Raw genomic sequence first — 12,447 nt, forward strand, 5'->3', positions numbered from 1 at the left:
GCAACTTTCAGTAAAGTCTAAGCCTGATTCTTAAGTGCTGACTGAGGTTGCACTTAAGTGTTGTGAAATAAGGACTACAATGACTTCTACACAAAATGGCTGCCCTCAAACACTGAATCAGCCAATAGTGAGCCTGCAAGGGTATTATGTCAGAATGGCATGACATCACTCATTCATTCATGATTTATTTTGATAATAGGGTATTTTCTGGTAATTCATCCTTTGATTTAATTAAATGAAAAAGCAATTCATGTATTTTTAAACATTATTCTACATCTTGTCAAATGTCGACCTCAAACAATGTGCAAATGTAAAGGTGTGTGCTATGCAATTTATGCAAAAAAAAAATAAAAAAATAATAATATATATATATAGCAATATAAATTGCATATACATTTCACATTGTCAAAACAAAAACAAAAAAAACAAGCATTTGTCCACAGTTTTAATGTATTTTCCTGTACAGTATATATTGAATGTGATTTCAATTTTAAAAACTTAATTTAAAGATAATAAAACAAACTCTTTGTTATAATCCCATAACTGTTCAATTTAGAAGTAAATTTGACATTCAGCATATCAACAGTATATGATCAAAATCAATATTTTAGTCAAAAAGATTGCAGTCCCTTTCTCTGTTGCACACACTTGCTCTGTGAAGTAAGCCTATTTAAAATAAGAATGACTCTCTTGCTGTTTTGGACTAGTTGTTTTGCCAAATATATATGGAAATTTGCATAACTTTGAGTTTATAATATTTACAAATAAGAATAAATCAATAAAATGTAAATTATTGAGCAGGGCATAAACATCTCAAGCGCATAACTGCAGAAGAAATCTAGACATTATACATTTTATATAAAGTGCTTGGGTTTGGTTCTTTTCAGATGCAGCTCTGACATTTTTCAAATGTCTTTTTTCCCCCCATAGAAACACATATTCACTACTGTAAAGTGACGTCACTTGAGGTTCATCATGCTAGAGTGAAGATGTCCAACTAATCATAATTAAATTGTGTTGATATTAAAATTATTAATTTTCATCATTGATTTTTATAAATTAAGTGATATTTAGGGTGTGTTGGTTAGTTGTTGAATCCCTCTGAAAGTTTAGGCCCATCAGATTTTTAAATGCTTTATTCACAACAACAGGTTTCAATGTATTTATTAAATGAAAAAAATCTGATACAATTAAAAAATGTTGATGGATTTCACCTGTTTGCTCACCTAAGAATCATATTTGCCCAAATTCCACGATCATGTAAGTCTAACACATGCTTTATTTGTTGGAGAGTGCGTGGTTTTAACATAACACAGTCATCGTGCTACTCTTAACTAGGTAAGGATACCTCTCCAGCAATCTTAAATCATTTAGGAGCTGAGACCAAGTCTTAATACTTATGAACCTTTATGAATCACACTTATTCTTAAGTCTAGGAAAAAGAGCAAAATGACGTTTCTTAGAATTCTTAGAATTTTGACACACTTAAGACTAAAATTTTACTCTAAGCAGCTTTATTCATACGGCCCCAGATCTTCAATTCCAGTCCTACATGCAAATAAACAGTTTACTTCTGTGAATATGTGAATGCAGGGTGAATTTAAAATATGTGATTGATTTGATTCCAAGTGTCTTTGCCCAGTGCGCTTGTGTTTGTGTGTATTTTTCCCCCTCTGAGTTTGTTGTAGGTAGGATATTTCCATGCACGTCAGCTGTGTGTATTGTCAGTGATTAGTTTCAGTTTTGTTAGCAATCTGCATAAAAAAATAAAATTAAAAAAATTATATCTCTCCTACAACGGGCTTCCATTTCTTTATTTGTTATTATTTACTGTGCAACCCGAGCCCTGTGCAAATACTCGGTAGCAGCTGTTATGTTTCCGCATTTTCCCCATGATGACGTAGTACTGTTTGGGTGGAGTAAAGTTTACATATGTAGCTTGAACAGCCAGATGCATTTACACTTGACTTGTTTCATTTGGAATGCATCTCAATCCACCTCTGGAGGTGGTTTTATATCCGGTTTTATATCCGTCTAGAATCCGTCTTGGAGAGCATTTACACTTGCTCTTTTCATTAACAGATCTGATCAGACCCCCTTAAATACTTTTATATATCTTGAGGTCCATGGACTATATATAAACTATAATATATATTAATTACTTTGAATTATCTCAAAAAGTATGCTTGGACTTTCTTTAAAATAAATGTCACTTATTTTGTAGTTTTGGTATAAAATGCAATACAATTCATGCATTTTTAAATGTGGCTTAAGTGTCCAAATGCTTTTTGGGATCACTGTATGGACATTCTCGATATTGCTCTATAGATATTGGCATCTTTATCGGCCATTGAAAATCCCAAATAGGTCGACCTCTAACATCTACTGAAGATTCCTTGACCCATGTTCCAGCTTATTTTCAGGGTGGTTATCCTGGTCAAGACTGGTTTTCCTCCACAGTTTTCCTGTTCATGCACGGCGGCATGGGCCGCTCACTCAGTCTGCTTTTGCGTTTCTCCTGTCTGCTGCCATCTGCCTTCTTGTGGTCCCAGAGACTGCACAGCTCTGTGAGTTACAGCCTTATCCATTAGTAGAAGCTTTGTTTTGCGTTTCTAAGTCCTACTATCTTTCCCTCTTGCTGTAGAATCCTCCTTTTTCATGCCAACCTTCATTACTTGCAGCTGGAGAAGACTGGAGCAACAAACTGCACACACACACACACACACACACACACACACACACACACACACACACACACACACACACACAAAATACAAGTTCTATCATCATTTACTAACCCTCATGTTGTTTCAAACCCATCTGACTCTAGAGATGTTAGGCAGAATGACAGCCTCAGTCACTATTCACATTCATTGGATCATTTTTTCCATAAAATGAAAGTGAATGGTGACTGAGGCCATCATTTTGACCAACATGTCCTTATTTTGTTTCACAGAAGAGTTTCACAAAAAGTCATAGGGTTTTGAAACAAGATAAGGGTGAGCAAATGATAACAGAATTTGTATTTTTAGTGGAACTGTCCCTTTAAGCTTGGCTGCTGCTGGAATTTTGTAAGCTAGTAACAGCTGCATCCCTCCCACGTTGAATAAACTGCTGGATTTATATGTATAAGGTTGTGTAGCTTCCATATCCACATACCATAAACAAAACAGTGCATTTTGACCTGAGTTATCATTCCAATCACCATTTGCATAGGAAGAGCCTTAATACTAGGACGAAATGTTGAATACCATGATATTACTTGGGCAAAGTCATTATAGTGGCACCTATAAAATTTGAATGGAGCAATCTCTCTCTCGGAACAGCAGATGGTAAACAGAGCTCAGTTAATAGAGTTTCAGCTGTAAAAATATGTGGGGGAAATGATAATGCTCCACATACAGGAGTTTGTCTGATAACAGTTCCATATTTATGTGCTGTCGGAGTGCCAGTGCATGTAAATCAATCAGCTGAGGACAGAGAATGAAAATCAAGAGAAGAGAAGACAATACTCACATTTCCCATGGTCCCCACTTAACAGGAAGACACAGACCCAGGTAATGAAATGTTGGCTGTATCATTAGCATGGGTTTACTTTGATACCCTCTTGCATCCAAAGTGAACTATAACAGACGTGATCTATTGTTGTCTGTGCTGTCCAGCATCCTTAAAAAAAAATTCCTGGATCAATTCAAGTTAAGCTCAATCGACAGCATTTGTGGCATAATATTGATTACCACAAAAATTTATTTTGACTTGCCCCTCCTTTAAAAAAAAAAAGAAAAAAAAATCTAGGTTACAGTGAGGCACTTAAAATGGAAGTGAATTGGGGCCAATCCGTAAACATTTAAACACTCATTATTTCAAAAGTATAGCCACAAGACATAAAAAATTTGCATGATAACTTGATTTTAGTGTGATAAAATTGCTTACTAACCTTTTCTTTGTGAAGTTATGGCCAATTTTATAACTTCATTGCCATGACGATGTAATGTCAACAAACCCTAAAATTACTGTAAAAATTATGATTTAAACAATTTTACAGCTCAAATAATACACAAGTTTTAACAGAAGAATTAATGTACGTGCTTTTTTAAAAATTTAAGCATCACAATTTTTTTAAACCCTCAAAAAATTGGCCCTACTTCCATTGTAAGTGCCTCATTGTAACCACGAGTTTTTCTTTTTTTTCTTTTTTTTTTTTAAGAAAACAATTATTTACTTTCTCTCATCCAAACCAAAGGAATAATTTTTGAAGTCGATGGTGATTTTATATTTTTTATAAAAAATGTTCAAAAGGTAAGAATAAAAAAAAACTTCCATTAGAGTAGTCCATATGACTTGTTTTGCGCTGTATTCAAACTAAGTCTTCTAAACCATACAATAGCTTTAAGTGAGGAACATACTATACATATAAGTTTTTATTCACTAAAATACATAATCTTCAGTTAGATTACATTTAGTTTGGAATATTGCACATGAGTCATAACTGCTTTTAAGGTGTTTTTATTCTTTTTGGATCTTGTTAGTAAAAATCACAGTCCACTTTCATGGTATGGAAAACAGCAGCTCTGACATTCTTCAAAATATCTTCTTTTTTGTTTCACTGAAGAAAGAAGAGCACATGTTTCGAGCAACATGAGGGTGAGGAAATGACAAAATGTTCTCATTTGGGTGAATTATCCCTTTATCTGTCAGGCTGTCTATTAACTTTAATAATATTTATGGTTTGTTTTTTTTTGTTTGTTTTTTTTGTATTATAGGTGCACCTCCCTTTAGAGATTGCCCAGTCAGGCATTCATCCGATCTACTCTTGCACCGCTCATTACGTTGAGATGTTGCTCAAAGCTGTGGTTCCTCTGGTGTTCTCTGCCTTCAGAATGTCTGACTTCAATCCCTCTCTGGTGCTGTATTCTAAAATGTACTGAATTATGTTATTTTACATTTTTAATTACTTCTCAATCTGATATGTTAGTGAATGACTGAGTGATACAGTGTGACTGGCCTCTTCTGCCAGAATTTAAATTTATATTCCTCTCACCTGATGCTTTGAAGAACATCACTTTCGGAAATCGTAGAAGCTCTCCTCCACTACTCAAAAAACAATCTGGGGACAAACCTGTAATTTACATATATGACCATTTCATCTTATTTTCCATAGTTTTCATGTGTGAAATCCAATGGGTCAATAAACCAGTCACTGAGGAAAAAGCACTATTCAAGGTTAAATTCACATTTTAAAGTAAATCAGAAGTATTGAGTGAACTATCCCTTTAAATGTTGGCTGTACACGACATTTTACCACTCATCCGATTGACTTAATTCACAATCCTCATTATTGAATGGTGCTGATATCTTGGTGTTTAACCTCATCACTTGCTGCAACGTAAGCCAGAAATCTTTGTGGGAGCCGCATTTCTGACATTGTGAATCATGATTGCTAGGTGAACAGGTGCGTTACTGCCAGAGTAGAAATGTAAAGATTCAAGGACATTCTACAGTGACCTGAATGACTGAGAATCTTCCTAGACTAATGCAGTGATTACTCAGTGCCGCACTCTCTCTTGGGTTTATACGTATGATCTCAAAACTTTGCTTCAAATCTTCTGTCAGATTTAGTCAAATATGACCTTTTCCAGCAAAGGAAAATATTATTGAAGACTAACTGTATTTTCTGCATTCAGTGGATTTTATTTTTGTATTCGTCATCCTTTGACTCTCTTAACAGGCCTGGATATTTTTTAAATTCCACTGACAAAACTAAAAAAATAATTTCTATGTGAATTAGGTACCTGGAAATTGAGTGGGCCTACTGTTGTTTAAATGGAAGATGTTGTTGGTTGGTTTTTGAAAACTTTTAATAAAATAAAAACATTTTTAAAAAAAGTTTTCAATTTAATTAAATGCACATGCACACACTGTCGTCAAAAAAATAAAAGCAATGAGCTTAAAATCTTTCTGAGAAACAAGTTTTTGTTTTCTTCATAAATACACGGGTAAAATGCAAAGCGTTAAAATATACACAGCTTTTTTTGAACTTTTGTGTAATATCAGGGGAAAGCAGAAAGAAGGTTTGAGAGATCTGTAGCATCAGTTTAAACTTTGTTTACCTTGTTGTTCATACATTATAAATTAAACTGTCAGACTAAACAGCAGAAGACTGCTGTAATTGTCTCTGTCTGATACTTTGAGACATTCAGTTAGATATGTTGTGTGTTGTATGATATTCAGTATCTTGTTAAACTCAGTTACCCTAAAGAGAGCTGCCACTTTGTTGTAGTAATTGCGCATTAATAACATTTATCATGGAGAAAATCTATATACACTCTCTGACAAGAAAATTATTATTGCTAAAGTGCAGACTGAACTATTAAACTGCTAAAGGGTTTAATCAATACATTCACAGCTGACTAAAATCAAATTACAGTACCTCAGTCCAACAATAACTACAACATATCCAGGGTTGGGGAGTAACGAAATACATGTAACGGGATTACGTATTTAAAATACAAAATATAAGTAACTGTATTCCACTACAGTTACAGTTTAAATCATTGGTAATTAGAATACAGTTACATTCAAAAAGTATTTTGATTACTGAAGAGATTACTTTCATCCAAAGTGCATTTGAACAGTGGTGAAACACTTTCTTATGATGTGTTACATTCATACGAGCAGACAGAGAAGTAAGTTTGAAGTAAGTTTGGAGCAGAAGAAATAGAAATAAACCTTGTGTAAGTTGTCAGCTTTATGCTAAGCTAAAATGCTATTTCTAGCCATTTTATATGCACGTTACCAGGCACAATCATATTTTTTTTTTATCAAGAAAATTCACGTTGGATCATAATTTCTTTTTTCTAGTAAGACCTTTGATATTAGAGCAAAAATCGTATTATTGATAATAATTTTTTTTTATTGTTTTCCTGTAAAAATATCTAAAAATCCTTAAAACAAGATCAGTTTGATTGATCTTGTTTTAGAAACAACATTGCATAAGATATTTCGGTTTTTCAGAGAATGTATTTTTAACATGTGCATTTTGTCTTACTGTACTGGCAGAGTTTTTATAGTCAAAACAAGTGAAAAAAATCTACCAGTGCTGAAGAAGTAATCCAAAGTATTTAGAATACGTTACTGACCTTGAGTAATCTAACAGAATATGTTACAAATTACATTTTACAGCATGTATTCTGTAATCTGTAGTGGAATACATTTCAAAAGTAACCCTCCCAACCCTGAACATATCTGAATCTCCAAAACTTGTAGAAACTAGTTTCGAAAGCAGAAACTGTAGGAAAGAAGATTTTCTATTTTAAATTGAGTGTCACCTCCATCATAGAGGGCATCCTTGTCTGTGCACTCGGGAGAGTGTTTCACGTTTTAGACAAAACCAGGGAGAGTGTCTAAAAGACATACACAGATGTTGTATAAATTGCCTAGTGGAGTGGCCTGAATGTGCAGCAGGCAGGTATGGCAATATCGGTACCACATATGTGATACTGCAGAATAATTGAATAGCTTCTGAGGAGGATTGTAAGACCTGAAACAAAACAAATGTTCTATCAGAAGCCTATGGATAAAAGTGAATTCTGCATACTATAATTCAAGAGCAAAGATGCATGTGACAGAGATTTCTGTATGTGAGATCCAAGATTCAAAATGTTTTGCTACAATATGTCATTAATAGTGATTTGTGAGCCAATGTTGGTATGTTGTATTGATCAGGATGATCAAACAAACAGAACATTGTTCTGCCACATAGCCAAATATTATTTAGTATTTACACTATTTTAACATCAAACAAATTACAAACATCACCTTTTAAGTATAATTCTAACAGTAAGTTTGCGATTGACTGGATCAGATCAGATCACAGTCAAGAGGGTATCGTGTTAGAATTTGTAGATTATTTATCCAGCATCTTATACTGATTCATTTGAACAATATATGATCTAAACATTATGCATTTTTCTCACGTTCTTTTTTGCTCTCTCTCTCCATTCCCCACTCTGTCTATGTCTGTCTGTCTGTTTCTCTCTCTCTCTCTCTCTCTCTCTCTCTCTCTCTCTCTCTCTCTCTCTCTCTCTCTCTCTCTCTCTCTCTCTCTCCCTCCATTTGTTTTGCTGCTTTGTATTCAGTGGCTTGGCCAGTGTTTCTGGAACTACCTGGACTGGCCTGAGATCTGTCAGTGTGTGGCTACATGCGTCGTCATGGGACCAGATTACCAGGTTTACATGTGCATCGCTGCCCTCCGACACCAGCAGCAGGATATCTGCAACACACACAGATACAGGACCAGCAGGTCTTTCTTAAGGTGCAATAAGCTCGAAATTAACAGACACTATATGGCCAAAAAGTATGTGGACACAAGAGCAGCACACCCATATGTGCTTCTTTAAAGGAATAGTTCACCCAAAAATTTTAAATTCTGTCATCAATTACTCATTTTCATGTCATTTCAAACCCATTTGATTTTCTGTTTTCTGTGGAACAGAAAAGGAGATGTTAGGCAGAATGTTAGCCTCAGTTACCATTCACTTTTATTGTATGGAAAAAAGATGTAATCACACTGAATAGTGATTAAGACTGACATTCTGCCTAACAGCTCATGTTGTGTTCCATTGAAGAAAGCAAGTCATACAGGTTTGGAACAACATGAGCATAAATGATGACATTATTTTTCTTTTTAAGTGAACTATCACTTTGACTATAGACATAATACACAGTAGGGCTGTCAATAGGGCTGAGAATCTAAATTCAAATTTTTCACTGAAATATAACCACAATTCGAATTATATTAGAGTTTTAAGGACATTTTTTTTTCAAGTAGGGGGAAAAACCTAGAAGTCTCCTACTTCCACAAGAGGGTGCAACAAATCAATATAAACCAATCAGCACCGTGCTGTAGTGATTGTTTTTGCAAAGAACATTTTTGGTTGTTAACAAATGTGCGTAAATGATAAAGTCAAAAGATTTAGCCAGTTTATATTCTAAAATAATAAGTAAAAAAGTAAAACGAGAAAAGAAACATTTCAGCAGATGGTTCTATTTTAACTTAGTGTTGCACAGTAGCCAATACCATGCCATAGTACTACCAGAGATCTTCTATACCAAGATAACAACCTCTGCGCTTTTACCATAAGAGAGAGTGTAACAGTCACCTAGAGTGTTACAACACTAATTTTAGCATTCTAATGTGCATTTTTATATTAAATTAGACGAAGATTCAAATTTCACATTTTTATTTGACAGCCTTAATTCACAATGTTTAACAAGAAATTGTCCAAATATCTTTGTCTTCATTTTAAACAGTACATCTATTGTTTGTGCAATGTTTTGCTTGAAAAGCATGGTTGTGCTATCTTTGTGCCAAGTCATTTATCAAGTCATTTTTATTTGTATAGCGCTTTTCACAACACATCATTTCAAAGCAGCTTTACAGAAAATTATGCTATAAGAGAAAATGAAGCTGTAATACTGTATCTGTAACATCTTGGAGTCATCATTGTTCATCATCTTTATTTAAAATATATTGTACTCGGTTAGACATTTTGTTATATAATGTAAAGATATTGTCATACTATATATTTTTAAGTGTGGCCTAAGTGTCCAAATACTTTTTGGGACCACTGCACTTTATATATGCACTGACATGCAGCCTTTTACAGCCACTAGCATACAGTACTTTTTGGGAAAATACAGAGGTGGTATTGTTTTAAGGGAGCACTGTGTACAGTTCTTGCTGGGAGCTTGGCTGCAGTAAATAAGATCAAATGCACTGTTATCCTTGTTTCATCCATAAGTTAAACTTTTTAGTGTGTGTGGGTGGGTGTGTGTGTGCATGCTGTTGTTCACCGTTTTATCTGAACAACAGAGAAACCATTCAAACAATGCCTGAAATGTTTAAGGATTTGTTCATATCCAGTACTATAGACCATATCTATGTACATTTCATCTAAATTAAAGATTGGAATGGAAATTATTTGTAACAATGCCTCTTAATGTCATGCTGAAGTTGAATGCAGGGGAAGATATAACTGAAATAAAAACTCAACCAAAGCAATCCTTTATTTGCAGGATTTCAAAAGCAGTTGTCTGTCAGTACTGAACACTTTCAACACTTTGAAAGCCATGACGCAGTGTGCCTTGTGAGTTCAAAGCTGCAGAACCGTTTTAGAGTTTTATTTTCTCTCTCTCCCTCTTTTTTTTTTTTATCAGCAACAATAGGCAGTGAATGCATTTTAATGTCTTTAGATAATAGGTACTGCTTTTTTTGTGTGTGTGGATTTTTCCCCCTTTTCACCCAATTTGGAATGCCCAATTCCCAGTGCGCTTTTAAGTCCTCGTGGTCGCGTAGTGATTCGCCTCAATCCGGGTGGCGGAGGATGAATCCCAGTTGCCTCCACGTCTGAGACCATCAACCCACGCATCTTATCACGTGGCTTGTTGAGCGTGTTGCCACGGAGACAGCGCATGTGGAGGCTTCACGCCATCCACCGCGGCATCCGCGCTCAACTCACCATGCGCCCCACCGACAACGAACCACATTATAGCGACCACAAGAAGTTTACCCCATGTGACTCTACCCTCCCTAGCAACCGGGCCAATCTGGTTGCTTAGGAGACCTGGCTGGAGTCACTCAGCACGCCCTGGGATTCGAACTAGCGAACTCCATGGATGGTAGGATAATAGGTACTTCTAATTAAACTGTAATATTATTTTTCCATATCAACAATAAAATGTTAATATGGAAAACATCAGGACATTTTACATTTGTCCTAATTGTTCTTCCTAATAGCTCTGATGTTTGATGTTATTTTTTTGTTACTTCACAGCTGTCATCCATGGTGTTGACACATTCAAATACAGCTTATTCTGGATATTGGGTTAATTCAGGTATATTGGGACTCTTTTTTTTTAGATAAAGGGCAAAAACTGGCCAAATATACCTGAATTCAACCTTTTCAAAGGGATAGTTCACCCAAAACTGAAAATTCTTCATTTAATCACACTCATGTTTTTCCAAGCATGTATGACTTTCTTTCTTCTCTGTAACACAAGATAAGATGTTTTGTAGAATCTCAGAGCTGCTATTTTCCATAGAATGATACATTGAACAGGGGCCATCAAGTAAAAAATAAAATAAAAAAAACTACCATAAAAGTAGTTCATAGCTAATAGCACACTATATTCCATGTCTTCTGATATATTCAATAGCTTTGTGTGTAGAAAAGACTGAAATTTAAGACGTTGTTCACTGAAAATGTTGCCCTCTGCTGAAGCTCTCAAATCTAATTCATGCTTATTCAGATTTGAATTCACTGACATGCATCACACCCAATGTTCATCATCAAAGTTACCAAACACAACATGTTTTGTAACCGATCATGATAGGCCAAGTTTGAATACCGCATACAAGCCATATACTTTACTATCCTTTTTGGAGCTCAATAGCCCATGGAGCTTTTGTTGTTTGGGACAGAGCATTATGAGCATCAAAACATCTCCTTGTTTTCCATGAAAGACAGTCATACAGTTTCTAATAGCCATGAGGTTGAATAATTGATGCCAAAATTAAAATTTTTGGGTGAACTTCTGTATTCCTTAAAGTTCACCAAGTTAAATAATATCTCATCTAATTACAGATCACTTATAGCAGTAACAGCTAGCAATAAGCAGGTTTGTGGAGTAACAGAATACTTGCAATGCATTACGTAATCAGGATACCAAAAAATGTGTAACTGTACTCTATTACAGTTACATAAAAAACAGTGTAATCAGATTAGTTACGTTTGGTAAAAATTGGGATTACTATCAGGATTAATTTTTTTTATTTAAAATAAAAGAAACAAAAGATCATCCTAACATAAAATTATATGGACCATTGCTTGCTTTAGAGTGGTACAGATGCTCACATGCATGCTCGACATCTCTTCTGGTAGCTGCATCTAGCTGCCTGTGCTGTAATGCGAATTGTGCATCATTGACGGTACATCGGTACATCACTTATTTATTTATTACAGCACTGTGAAAAAGTATTTGTGTCCTGATTTCTTCTGTTTTTGTGTATATCTCATACTAAATTGTTTCAAAAATTCAAACAAAATCTAGCACAAAACAAAGGCAATCAGAGTAAACACAAAATACAGTTTTTAAATGATAATATTATTTATTGAAGCAAACAAGTTATCCAATACCAACTGGGCCTGTATGAAAAAGTATTTGCCACCTTAGTTACTAAATCCCCAAATCTATGAAACTGCATTCATAGTGGGGTTAAGCTGGACTAGACACACCCAGGCCTGATTACTGCCAGCCCTGTTCAATCAAATCAACACCTAAATATAACTTTTTCAGCAGCATGAAGTTGGCTAAAAGGTCTCACCCAGTAGCACACTATGACAAGATCTAAAGAAATTCCAGACATTATGAGGAAAAATGTGATTG

General features: G+C 34.9%; 1 pseudogene; it reads left to right on the top strand.

The window, feature by feature from the left end:
* The window catches only part of LOC127409974 (protein broad-minded-like), a 53,981-nt pseudogene extending 45,493 nt beyond the window's left edge, over positions 1–8,488 (top strand).
* Positions 8,489–12,447: the final 3,959 nt, after the last annotated feature.

The sequence above is a fragment of the Myxocyprinus asiaticus genome, chromosome 19 (assembly GCF_019703515.2).
Source record: "Myxocyprinus asiaticus isolate MX2 ecotype Aquarium Trade chromosome 19, UBuf_Myxa_2, whole genome shotgun sequence".
NCBI lineage: Eukaryota > Metazoa > Chordata > Actinopteri > Cypriniformes > Catostomidae > Myxocyprinus > Myxocyprinus asiaticus.